Source organism: Bos indicus, chromosome 15 (genome assembly GCF_029378745.1).
Source record: "Bos indicus isolate NIAB-ARS_2022 breed Sahiwal x Tharparkar chromosome 15, NIAB-ARS_B.indTharparkar_mat_pri_1.0, whole genome shotgun sequence".
Lineage (NCBI taxonomy): Eukaryota > Metazoa > Chordata > Mammalia > Artiodactyla > Bovidae > Bos > Bos indicus.
In genome coordinates, this window is record NC_091774.1 from 11,793,127 (window position 1) to 11,806,413 (window position 13,287).

Sequence of the window (13,287 nt, forward strand, 5' to 3'; positions counted from 1 at the left end):
ATAATAATAATAAAGGTAGCTTAGTTAAAAGAGTGGGAAATACATGCTTGCTAATTCCCAGAGAGCTCTGCTAGGTATGCAGACAGGGGTCCCTCCCTCATTCTCCTCTTGGGCTCCTACATGAGGCTTTCCCCCCCCCCGCCCCCCCCCCCCAAGTTTGGTACCTTATTAAGTGGAAGTTACCAGTTTTTTCTTATCTTTCACTATTAAAGAGAAAATGATTTTATCATTAGAACTGATGTCTCTTCCAGCTACAGAAGTGAACATATAATCCAGTCTGGCCAGTAAGAACCTTATATCTCCCTAGCAGTATTGATTCAGGCCTGAGTAGGTGCCTTAGTTGAAGCCAAGTAAATTACAAATAAAAATTATAGGCAAATATTAAAAAAGATGTTATTTATAGTTAAAGGATGTTTGAACTTTTAGGGAATATCTATGTAACCATTTGCAGAGTCTCTTTGGAAATTACAGCAACAGACCCAAAAGTTGTCACTAGAATAAAAATTATTTTGTAATAATGTATATATATCTTTGCCTTAAATAAAAGCTCACTCTAGATTTTTCAGTTCTGGGAAAATACATTCCTATTTTGTAATAGTTCATTAAACTTGCTTGAGTTGGACTTACTGTCCCTTTCAAGAGATTGAGTCTTGATTAAAAATGTTTTGCTTCTTACCATCAATCTCTAATATGTTTATTTATTACACAATTTTCAGAAATATTTAACAAGAAGGTAAAGCTTATCTAGAGACTTTCCTGGCAGTCCAGTGGTTAAGACTCTGTGCTTCCATTACAGCAGGCACAGGTTCAATCCTGAGTCAGGCAACTAAGATCCCACATACTGTGTGCCATCTGTGCATGCATGCTGATTTGCTCAGTTGTGTCTGACTTTTTGCAACACAGTGGACTGTAGCCCACCAGGCTCCTCTGCCCATGGGATTCCCCAAGCTAGCATACTGAACTGGATTGCCATTTTCTCCTCCAGGGGATCTTCCTGACCCAGGGATCAATTCTGCATTTCCTGCATCTCCTGCCTGGCCCACGGATTCATCACCACTGAGTCAGCTAGGAAGCCCATGTGGCACATCAAAAAAAAAAGGATAAAGCTAATCAAAATTTTATCCAGCTTATATTTTTAGTCTTATTTCTATTATATCAATTATTTATTCATAGAATAATTCTATATTCAATTAAAGTTTTAATTTATTTAATGCACTTTGCAAAATTGCAACTTTAGCTGAGATAGCTTTCCAGACTCCAACTTTAGCTGAAATCATCTGTGAAAGATTTAATACTCTTATCAAGAGAAATGGGGTATTTTATCTATGTTGCTTTCACTCTTATTTCATATCTTTTATTTTGTTAATAGCACATGTTACAGATACTGTATGTTATTAATTTGTACAAGATTAGTGTTGAAAATTAAGATCAGTAAGATTTGAGGCATTGTTTTCTCTAAACATTGATTTGGAAGTCAAAAGTATTCCTTTTTTTTTTTTTTTGGATTGTTAGAATGCTTGCATCTAAATAATAAATTCAAGGTGAACAATACTGTTGAAAAAATTTGGACACATGATATATATTAATTAGGATATTGTGGAAATAGAGTAATGCCTTGAAATTTTAAATATACCCTCAAAGACTTAAAATTCTTTAATACAATACAGTAGTTGAATGTCGGCTGTTAATCTTTATTCTTGTTTCCTTTTCTTTAAAAGAGTCTTTGAATAATTTTCTTGTAATAACTTTTCTAGTCTCAATTTTTACCCTCATCTCAATAATTTAAATAACTTTATCTTTTCTTTATGTATATTTAAAATTTAGTGTTTCCATTCTTAGAAGAAACGTATTAATGTATCAAAATTTATGTAGTCATTATCAAGGTGAATTCTTCAGGTAATGTATTTCAAAGACTTGTGAAACTATTATCCATTACAGTGGGAAAAGAATAAACTACATTTTCCTTTATTTTCTGATTGTATACACAGGTGACATTGTTAAAATTAGTAAAGTTAATCCATGAAGAAAGATAAAAATATTACAGTTTTTGTGATGGTTGAAAACATCTGTACATACATTGTTGTGAGTTTAGGATTAGTATTTTCAAGAAGGTGTTTAAATACTGATAAAATGTTCCATCTTCGATAGAAAGGAAAAGGCAAAAGAAGTGACTTAAGGGAATGATCAGACATTTTGTCTTAAGCATAGTGAATTTGATGTGATAGAAAGACTTTTAAGTAGATATGTCTGGGAGACAGAGAGTGATAAGGAACTAGTCAGAAAGAAAGGGGTCAGAAATAGAAGAAATCTTTCTCTCAGTGTAGATAGGAAGCTGAGGGGGAAATGGGAGCTTTAACAACATGATTACAGAGACGTAAGAAAACTAAGAAAATTCCATAAAATATGAAAGAAATTACCAGTGGCACCCACCAATGGAGGCTTTTTGGTACTAAAATCGTTTATATACTTTTTTGCAATTCATGAAAAGCTTTCACAAGCATTATATAACTATGATAATGTATGTAAGAGTGATAACTATAATTATTTTGTAGGCAATAATGGTCTGGTCTATTGATTTAGCAGCTATATTTTTAATAAGTCACAAATGTCTCTAAATATGTCCCAGATAAACTGCTTAAGAAGAAATTTGATAGAGAATACATTTGAATGAAGATTCTGCTACTTCTTTCTTTACTGTAATGTTCAATCCCCCAGCCAAGTAATATGCTCAATGCTATTGTTCACCTGCTAGCCCCAAAATTTTGCCCACCTCCACTGTAAACAATGTCAAATTTCCCCAAATTTTTGACCAAGTCTTATTTTCACTCACCCAAATTTCTCAACTATAATAATAGCAAACAATTACATAGAAACTGAATGCCTATGGATATTATATGTTTTTTTTTTTTTTATGGACAGTGAGTCATTAACATCTCACAACAATAAGTTAATAATAACTATTATCATTAAGAAGTTGAGGCACAGACAGGATAAGTGATTTCCCAAGATTACACAGGTAGTAAATGTCATAATTGGAATCTGATACTTGGCTTTCTGTTTGTATGTATGTGTTTGTGTCTGTGCATGCTTCACTCAGAGATGGTGATTCTTAAAAGTGGACAGTAATTTACTGCTCAATAGTTTAAATTTTTGGTTTCATATAATACAAAGATTCATTTATTCCACTCATAAGCATCTTCTATGTGACAGACACATAATATATAGAGGTAGTGCCTGTAAAGAATCCACCTGCAAGGTGGGAGGCCTGGGTTCGATCCCTGATTTGGAAAGAACACCTAGAGAAGGGAAAGGCCACCCACTCCAATATTCTGGCCTGGAGAATTCCATGGACTGTATAGTCCTTGGGGTTGCAAAGAGGCAGACACAAATGAGTGACTTTCACTTCACTTTCAAGCATCTTCTATGTGATGGACACATAGTGTATACATTAGTGCCTGTGCTTAGTCACTCAGTCATGCCCAACTCTTGCGAACCCATAGACTGTAGCTTACCAGCCTCTTTTGTCCATGGAACAAAGATTTGAGTCTATGGTAGCCCTAATCTATTCCATAAAAAGACCCTGAGATATTTTAACTAGGTGCTAATTAGACTTGTGGTGATCATTTAACATATTTTCATATACAAATTTTGAATCATTATGTTGCACAATTGAAACTAGTACAACGTTATATGTCAATTATATCTTAAAAAATGGTACCAAAAAATCCCTGAAAGAAAAGTGCATGCAATATATATATATACACACACACACACATACATATTTTTTCAGGTGATACATGTCAAATACTAGTATAATGTAGTTATTATTTTTAATTCATAAAATTTGCTAATTTAATAGTGTCACTTGTGAATATAAATCAAAAGGTTAAAGACAGAGTAGTTTTATCCTTTTAACACTATAAGAGATAAAAGTTACACTAGTCTTTGAAATAATACATTACCTGAAATATATACACACACACACACATATATATAAATAAATTAATAATTACAATGGGAAAGGGAAAAATACATACTAGCAGATGTACATACATACAAGAGATGATATAAAAATGGCCAGCAATCACCGAAGAAAAGGTATTCAGTACCATTAGTTATTAGAAAGCTGCAAATTAAAACTGCAATAAGCTACTACTTTCATTCACTGAGAAAGTTTTTAAAAAAGTTGACAGTAGCAAATGTCATGAGGATATGGAACAAGTGGGAATATGATACCTTGATGGTAGGAACAGAATACCTACCTTATACCAGGAAAGTATAAGTACATTAGAAAACTGTTCTTTTTTTTTTCCCAACTCAAAAGACCATGGACTTTTATTTTATGCTAATTATTTTCATTATTATGAACATTTAGAAAAAAATGTTCTTGGAAAAAAAAAAACTAATATTTAAAAAAGAAACAAAATAAAACAAGATATACACTGGAATTCACAGAGCATATTTATTAATGGTGTCCAAAAATTAGAAATATTCTCCATCAATACAAAATCAGATGCATAGATTATGGTATAAAAAAGGCTGACTGCTGGAGAATTGAAGCTTTTGAACTATAGTGCTGGACAAGACTCTTAAGAGTCCCTTGGATTGCAAGGAGATCAAAGTAGTTAATCCTAAGGGATTGGAAAGACTGATGCTGAAGCTGCAATACTTTGGCCACCTGATGCAAAGAGCCAACTCATTGGAAAAGATCCTGATGCTGGGAAAGATTGTGGGCAGGAATAGAAGGGGGTGACTGAGGATGAGATGGTTGGGTAGCATCACTGAGTCAATGGACATGAGTTTGAACAAACTCCAGGAAATAGTGAAGGACAGGGAAGCCTGGCATTCCGCAGTCCATGGGGCCTTGAAGGTCAGACACAACTGAGCGAATGAACAACAACAAGAGCCAATACAATGGAAAATTAATCAGCAATTAAAAAAATAAAAAAGAACAAACAACAATGCACAAAATCTCAAAAGCATTATTCTCAGCAAAATAAGCCAGGTAGATAAAATCATATACAGTGTTGCTCAGTTTACATGAGATCCAAATACAGGCAAACTTGAAACAATTTTATGTTTATTAACATTATGTAGTGGTTCTGAAAATTATAAGAATAGGGATTTGAGAAACGGGGTATTAACTGGATTAGGAATTTCCTAAGGGAAGAACAAGGAACACTTGAGAGGGAGAAGGTGAAATGTTTTATATTTATTTTGGGTAGTGGCTACTCAAGTGTACACAACTGCCAAATTTCCACTGAACAGTTTATTACACATTGACTACATCTCAATAAGGAACAATGTGTTATTCATGTAACAACCTTACCAAACTCATGTTCCGCTGCTCACTGCTTGAAAGTCAATACTTGAGAGACATGTGTGGATAGGTAAGGAAAGGTTGCTTTATTCAGGAGGTTGGCAACCTAGGAAGAAGGCAGATCCATGTCCCAAAGAACAAATTCCCCACTGCCTATCAGGGGGCAAGAGGTTTTAAAGGAGGGGTTTCAGGAATGTACAAGTAGAGGGAAGGGGCTGTGTACAGAATGCCACAGTCAGCACTGACAATCATTTCAAAAGTTGTCATGTAGTGGTCTAGTCACCATCAACTTGATTGTTTTAAGCACAGTTAACTTCAGTTCCACAGTTGGTTTGTTTCCACTCCCTTGAGGCCAGTTCTCAGAATTGTGTAAAGTGGAGCAGCTTATGTCATGGCTACAGTGGGGTCATCATGTGGTTAACTTCGTCCACCTGGCAGAGGTTTCAGTGTCTGCAAAACTGCTCAAAGGATATGGCTCAGGATATTATTTATACCCTTTTATTTCAAGGTCCTAGACTTTGGTTAATGGCTAAACTGTTATTATTTTATCTTTTTTGATTTAGATTTTGCAGTTTCTCATTATTTGGATTTAAACTTATTCCTTGACTAAAGAGTCTTTACAGACAAGCAGCAGGCAGAGGACAGGGAAGATCTCTCCTGGGAAGGCCCCATAGGGGGCTGCTCCATTATCATGGATTCATAAATTTCAGTTTATTTCTGATTCTTTAATACAATAAATTTTTCACTAGAGTCATGGAGTTTATCACTACTCTCTTCAGCTCAGAGTACTATGTTAAAAATTTGACAAAGCATGAGAAATATTATAAATTGACATTGATTATAAGCTACCAACAAGGAAATCACTTAAAGTCAGAACTACAGAATGGTTAATGTTATTGGCTATAGGATAAGACTTTCCATTAAAATCCCTGTTCTGCTGCTTAGTAGCTGTGTAATCTTTGTCACACTCCTGACAATTTCTATGCCTCAAATTTTCTTATTTGTTAAATAAGAAAAATGATATTTTTTATCACACAGAAATCCATAAACAGAAAAAGTTTGTTTAAATAGACACTATTCTATATATGATATATAGGTCATTTCAGCTTGGCTATCAAAGCATTTTGTGATTTTAGCTCATTCAGTGACGACAATTTATTCTCTTTTGCTTCCTTATAACAAGTTATTGTCTCTGTTTGTAGATTACATGATCTTAAATATTGAAAATCCTAAAGAATCTATTTTAAAACATAGCTAAGAAATAAGTGCAGCAAAATTGTAGGATATAAATGCAACATTCAAATGTAATTTTTTTTCCTATACACCAGCAATAAAAAATCTGGTAATAAAAATTATATAAATAAAATAGTTGTATTTACCATAACATCAAAAAAGAATATAATGTTTAGCAATACATTTAAACAATAACAACTCATACATTCAATATTACAAAACACTACTGAAATAGATCTATAATTATGTGATAAAAAAAAAAAAAAACCTGTGTTGATGGGGTTGCTGGCTTACTGAAGTTGAAGGGCCAATATTCCCAAACTGATCTGCAATTCAACATAATCCTTATCAGAATTTCAGCTGTCTCATTTTTTTTTTCAACTGACACCAAAACATGTATGAAAATTAAAAGATGCTGAGTAGTTAAAATAATCTTGCAAAGTAAAGACAAAGTTAGAGGAGTCTCATTTTACAATTTCAAAACATTTTACAAATTCACTGTAATCAGGACAGTGTGCTAATGACCAAAGAATAGACATATAGATTTGTGAAATAGAATTGGGAGTCCAGAAATCAACTCATGAGTCCTCATATTTCGTCAGTTGATTAGCATCAAGGGTGCCAAGAACACTCAATGAGAAAAAATAAATAAATAAATGGAAAAAATAAACATAGTGTGTGCAACATATATTTCTGGGACAACTGGATATCCATCTGCAAAAGAATGAAGTTGGACTATTGTGATGTACCATTTACAAAAATTAACTCAAAATGGATCAAAGACCTAAGAGTAAAAGATAACAGTATTAAATTCTTGGTAGGAAACCACTAAAAATTCTTCATACCTTAGGTAAAACTTTCTTAATGCACAAAAACCAAAAGACATAAACAGACAAATTGAACTCGGTTAAAATTAAAAACTTTTGTTCAACAAAGAACACTATGAATTTAAAAAAAAATCAAAGAATGGAGAAAATTTCCACAGATTATATTTCAGATAAAAATCTAGTTTCTAGAAATATATAGAAACATTAGTTACAACTCAATAGTAAAAAGGTAAATAATCCAATAAAGATGGACAAAATATGTGAATAGACATTTCTCCAAAGATTATGTATAAATGGTCAATAAGCTTATGAAACAATGCTTAATTTCATTAGTCATCAGGGAAATTCAAATCAAACCCACATCGAGGTATCACATCATATATATTAGGCTAATTTTAGACTAATTTAAAAGGATTGGAATCATATGAAGTTTAATATCACAACAAGTAAATCCGCAGGCTAACAAGAGAAGGAAATTTGGAAATTCCACAAGCAAGTTGAAAATAAGCAACACGCAACTAAACTAACAAATGAGTCAAAGTAGAAATTACAAGTGAAATTGGAAAATACTTTCCAGTGATTGAAAAATTAAGACAGTATGTCAAAATACAAGAGATGCCACTAAAGCAGTGTTTAAATATACCACATTAAAAGACAGGAATGATCTGACTTCCTTGGTGGTCCAGTGTTAAGTATCTGCCTGCCAATGCAGAGGACACAAGTTTGACCGCTAGTCCAAGAAGATCCCAAATGCAATAGGGCAACTAGGTTCATGAACCAAAACTACTGAAGCCTGTATGCCTACAGCCTGTGCTGTGCAACAAAAGAAGCTACTGCAATGAGAACTTATGCACTGCAACAAAGAGTAGCCCCATTCATTGCTACTAGAGAAAGCCTGCATGCAGCAACAAAGACCCAATGCCAAAATAAATAAATACATAACATGAAAACTACCTTTTAAAAAGAGAAAAGAGTGAGCTCACGTTAACAACCAAATATTTTCAAATAGGAACAAGGAGTACGTTAAGGCTGTATATTGTCACCCTGCTTATTTAACTTCTATGCATAGTACATCATGAGAAATGCTGGGCTGGAGGAAGTACAAGCTGGAATCAAGATTGCAGGGAGAAATATCAGTAACCTCAGATATGCAGATGGCACCACCCTCATGGCAGAAAATGAAGAAGAACTAAAGAGCCTCTTGATGAAAGTGAAAAAGGAGAGTGAAAAAGTTGGCTTAAAGCTCAACATTCAGAAAACTAAGATCATGGCATCTGGTCCCATCACTTCATGGCAAATAGATGGAGAAACAGTGGCTGACTTTGTTTTTCTGGGCTCCAAAAACACCGCGGATGGTGATTGGAACCATGAAATTAATAGACGCTTACTCCTTGGAAGGAAAGTTATGACCAACCTAGAGAGCAAATTAAAAAGCAGAGACATTACTTTGCCAACAAAGGTCTGTCAAGTCAAGGCTATGTTTTTTCCCGTGGTCATGTATAGATGTGAGAGTTGGACTGTGAAGAAAACTGAGTGCCAAAGAATTGATGCTTTTGAACTGTGGTGTTGGAGAAGACTCTTAAGAGTGCCTCAGACTGCAAGGAGATCCAACCAGTCAACCCTAAAGGAAATCAGTTCTGTGTGTTCGTTGGAAGGACTGATGCTGAAGCTGAAATTCCATAACTTTGGCCACCTGATGTGAAGAGCTGACTCATTTGAAAAGACCCTGATGATGGGAAAGATGAGGGCAGGAGGAGAAGGGGACAACAGAGGATGAGATGGTTTGATGGCATCATCGACTCAATGAACATGGGTTTGGGTGGACTCCGTAGTTGGTGATGGACAGGGAGGCCTGACATGCTGTGGTTCATGGAGCCACAGAGTAAGACATGACTGAGCAACTGAACTGACTGATTTCAATCATAAGTAATTGAAAAAACAAGACTAAACTAAACACAAAAGAAGCAGAAGGAAGTACATAATATTGATTTCAGTATTAATTAATTAATGAAATATTTCAGTATTCATTAATTAATGAAATAAGGTGTAAAATTAAATAGAGAAAATGAATAAAACTAAGAAGTCATTCTTTGAAAAGAATTAGGAAAGTAATAAATTTTTAGCTAAAATGATCAAAAAAATAGGTGAGTCAAATGTTTTACTAAAATTGGCAATGAAAGAAGGATATTACTACCAACCCCACAAAAATTGAATAAAATAATAGTATTTTGATATGAATATGAGCAATTGTGAAATGACTGGATATGTTCAACAGAGTAATGATAAAATGCAAAAGTAGGAAGTCAAGAGATACCGGGAGTAACAGGCAAATTTGGCCTTGGAGTACAAAATGAAACACATCAAAACCTTGCAGAGTTTTGCCAAGGAAACACACTGAAAATAGCAAACACCCTATTCCAACAATACAAGAGATGATGCTACATATGGACATCACCAGATGGTCAATAAAGAAATCAGATTGATTATATTCTTTACAGCCAAAGATGGAGAAGCTCTATACAGTCAGCAAAAACAAGACCGGGAGCTAACTGTGGCTCAGATCATGAACTCCTTATTGCCAAATTCAGACTGAAATTGAAGAAAGTAGGGAAAACCACTAGACAATTGAGTATGACCTAAATCAAATCCCTTATGATTATACAGGGGAAGGGATAAATATATTCAAGGGTTCAGATCTGATAGACGGAGTGCCTGAAAAACTATGGACAGAAGTTTGTAACATTGTACAGGAGGCAGTGATCAAAAACATCACCAAGAATAAGAAATGCAAAAAGGCAAGATGATTGTCTGAGGAGTCCTTACAAAGAGCTGAGAAAAGAAGAGAAGCTAAAGGCAAAGGAGAAAAGGAAAGATATATCCATCAGAATGCAGAGTTCCAAAGAATAGCAAGGAGGGATAAGAAAGCCTTTCTCAGTGATCAATGCAAAGAAATAGAGGAAAATAACAAAATGGGAAAGACTATAGATCTCTTCAAGAAAATTAGAGATACCAAGGGAATTTTCCATTCAAAGATGGGCACAATAAAGGACAGAAATGGTATGGACCTAACAAGTAGAAGATATTAAGAAGAGATGGCAGGAATACACAGAAGAACTATACAAAAAAGGTCTTCATGATCCAAATAATCACAATTGTGTAACCTCTCACCTAACGCCAGACATCCTGGAATGTGAAATCAAGTGGGCCTTAGGAAGCATCACTACAAACAAAGCTAGTGGAAGTGATGGAATTCCAGTTGAGCTATTTCAAATCCTGGAAGATGATTCTGTGAAAGTGCTGCTCTCAATATGCCAGTAAATTTGGAAAACTCAGCAGTGTCCACAGACTGGAAAAGGTCAATTTTCATTCCAATCCCAAAGAAAGGCAATGCCAAAGAATGCTCAAGGTGAGGTGAGGTGAAGTCGCTCAGTCATGTCTGACTCTTTGTGACCCCATGGATCATAGCCTACCAGTCTCCTCCCTCCATGGGATTCCCCTGGCAAGAGTACTGGAGTGGGCTGCCATTTCCTTCTCCAGGGGATCTTCCCAACCCAGGGATCGAACCCAGGTCGCCTGCATTCCAGGCAGGCACTTTAACCTCTGAGCCACCAGGGAAGCCCAAGAATGATCAAACTAGCACACGATTGCAGTCATCTCACGCACTATCAAAGTAATGCTCAAAATTCTCCAAGCCAGGCTTCAACTGTACGTGAACTGTGAACTTCCAGATGTTCAAGCTGGATTTAGAAAATACAGAGGAACCAGAGGCCAAATTGCCAACATCTGTTGGATCATAGAAAAAGAGAGTTCCAGAAAAAAATCATCTATTTCTGCTTTATTGACTATGCCAATGTCTTTGACTGTGTAAATCACCATAAACTGTGGAAAATTCTGAAAGATATGGGAATACCAGACCACATGACCTACCTCTTGAGAAATCTGTATGCAGGACAAGAAGCAACAGTTAGAACTGAACATGGAACAACAGACTGGTTCCAAATCGGGAAAGGAGTGTTTCAAGATTGTATATTGTCACCATGCTTCTTTAACTTATATATAGAGTACATCATGTGAAATGCTGGGCTGGATGTAGCACAAGCTGGAAACAAGTTTGCTGGGAGAAATATCAATAATCTCAGGTATGCAGATGATACCACCCTTATGGCAATAAGCAAAGAAGAACTAAAGAACCTCTTGAAGAAAGTGAAAGAGGAGAGTGAAAAAGTTGGCTTAAAACAACATTTAGCAAACTAATATCATGGCATCTGGCCCTATCACTTCATGGCAAATAGATGAGGAAACAATGGAAACAGTCAGAGACTTTATTTTCTTGTGCTCCAAAATCACTGCAGATGGTGAATGCAGCCATTAAATTAAAAGATGCTTGCTTCTTAGCAGAAAAGCTCTGAGCAACCTATAGAACATATAAAAAAACAGGGACGTTACTTTTCCAACAAAGACCTGTCTAGCCAAAGCTATGGTTTTTCCAGTAGTCATGTACAGATGTGAAAGTTGGACTATAAAGATAGCTGAGTGGTGAAGAATTGACGTTTTGAACTGTGATGTCGGGGAAGACGCTCTAGAGTCTCTTGGAGTTCAAGGAGATTCAACCAGTCAATCCTAAAGGAAATTAGCCCTGAATATTCATTGAAAAGACTGATGTTGAAGCTGAAACTCCAATACTTTGGACACCTGATGCGAAGAACTGACTCATTAGAAAAGACCCTGATGCTGGGAAAGATTGAGGGCTGGAGGAGAAGGAGAAGACAGAGGATGAGATGGTTGAATGGCATCACTGACTAGATCAACATGAGTTTGAGCAAACTCTGAGAGTTGATGATGGACATGGAAGCCTGGTGGGCTGCAGTTCATGGGGTTGCAAAGAGTCATTTATGACTGAGTGACTGAACTCACTGAACTGAATGATAAAATATATTCTTGCAAAATTTATACATGAATTTTTATTACAACATTATTTTAAAAGTGAAAAATTGGAAATGATTCAAATATCTATCAATTGATGAATAGATAAATACAGTGTAGTATATATCCATATAGTGATAGTGATTCACCAATAAAATGTCTTAAAGCTTTGTGTCATGCTATGATTTGAAAAAAAAAATAAAAACCCTGGAAAGATATTAAATGAAAGAAATCAGTAACAAAAGACTTCATATTGTATGACCCCATTTACATGAAATGTCCATAATGAACAGATCTGTAGAGACAGAAAACAGAGTAGTGATTCCTAGAGTCAGAAATATGGATTTTAATGATGACTTCAGGAGGGTTAATTACAGTATACAAAGTTTATTTTTGATTTGAGGAAAATACAACCATCCCTCACCAGCTCTCATCTTCCTTCTGGCTCAGCTGGTAAAGAATCCCACCTGCAATGCAGGAGACCTGGTTTCAATCGCTGGGTTGGGAAGTTTCCTTGGAGAAGGGAACGGTTACCCACTCCAGCATTCTGGCCTGGAGAATTCCATGGACTGAATAGTCCTTGGGGTCTCAAAGAGCTGGACATGACTGAGTGACTTTCACTTTCACACTTTCTCAGTCTCAGACAAGGGTTGGTTCTGGATTCCAGAATCTGCGTTTTCTCTTAGATAAAACAGAGTAGTTTCTGTGGGTTTTGCATCTGTGGATACGGAGAGCTGACTCTGTTCTAAAATTGATGGAGTGATAGATACCATACTCTGAATATACTAAAAATCATGGCATTGTGCACTTCATAAGGATGGATGCATGCCAGTGAATAATATCTCAAGCTGTTAAAAATATAGCAAGTACACATAAAAATAACCACTATGATGATTTGACAAAATGCAAAGATGTTTAACAAATAAAGATGTTTTCTTATTGTTTGTAGAAAGATGGAGATTCGAGAAAGAGAGATGCAAATAA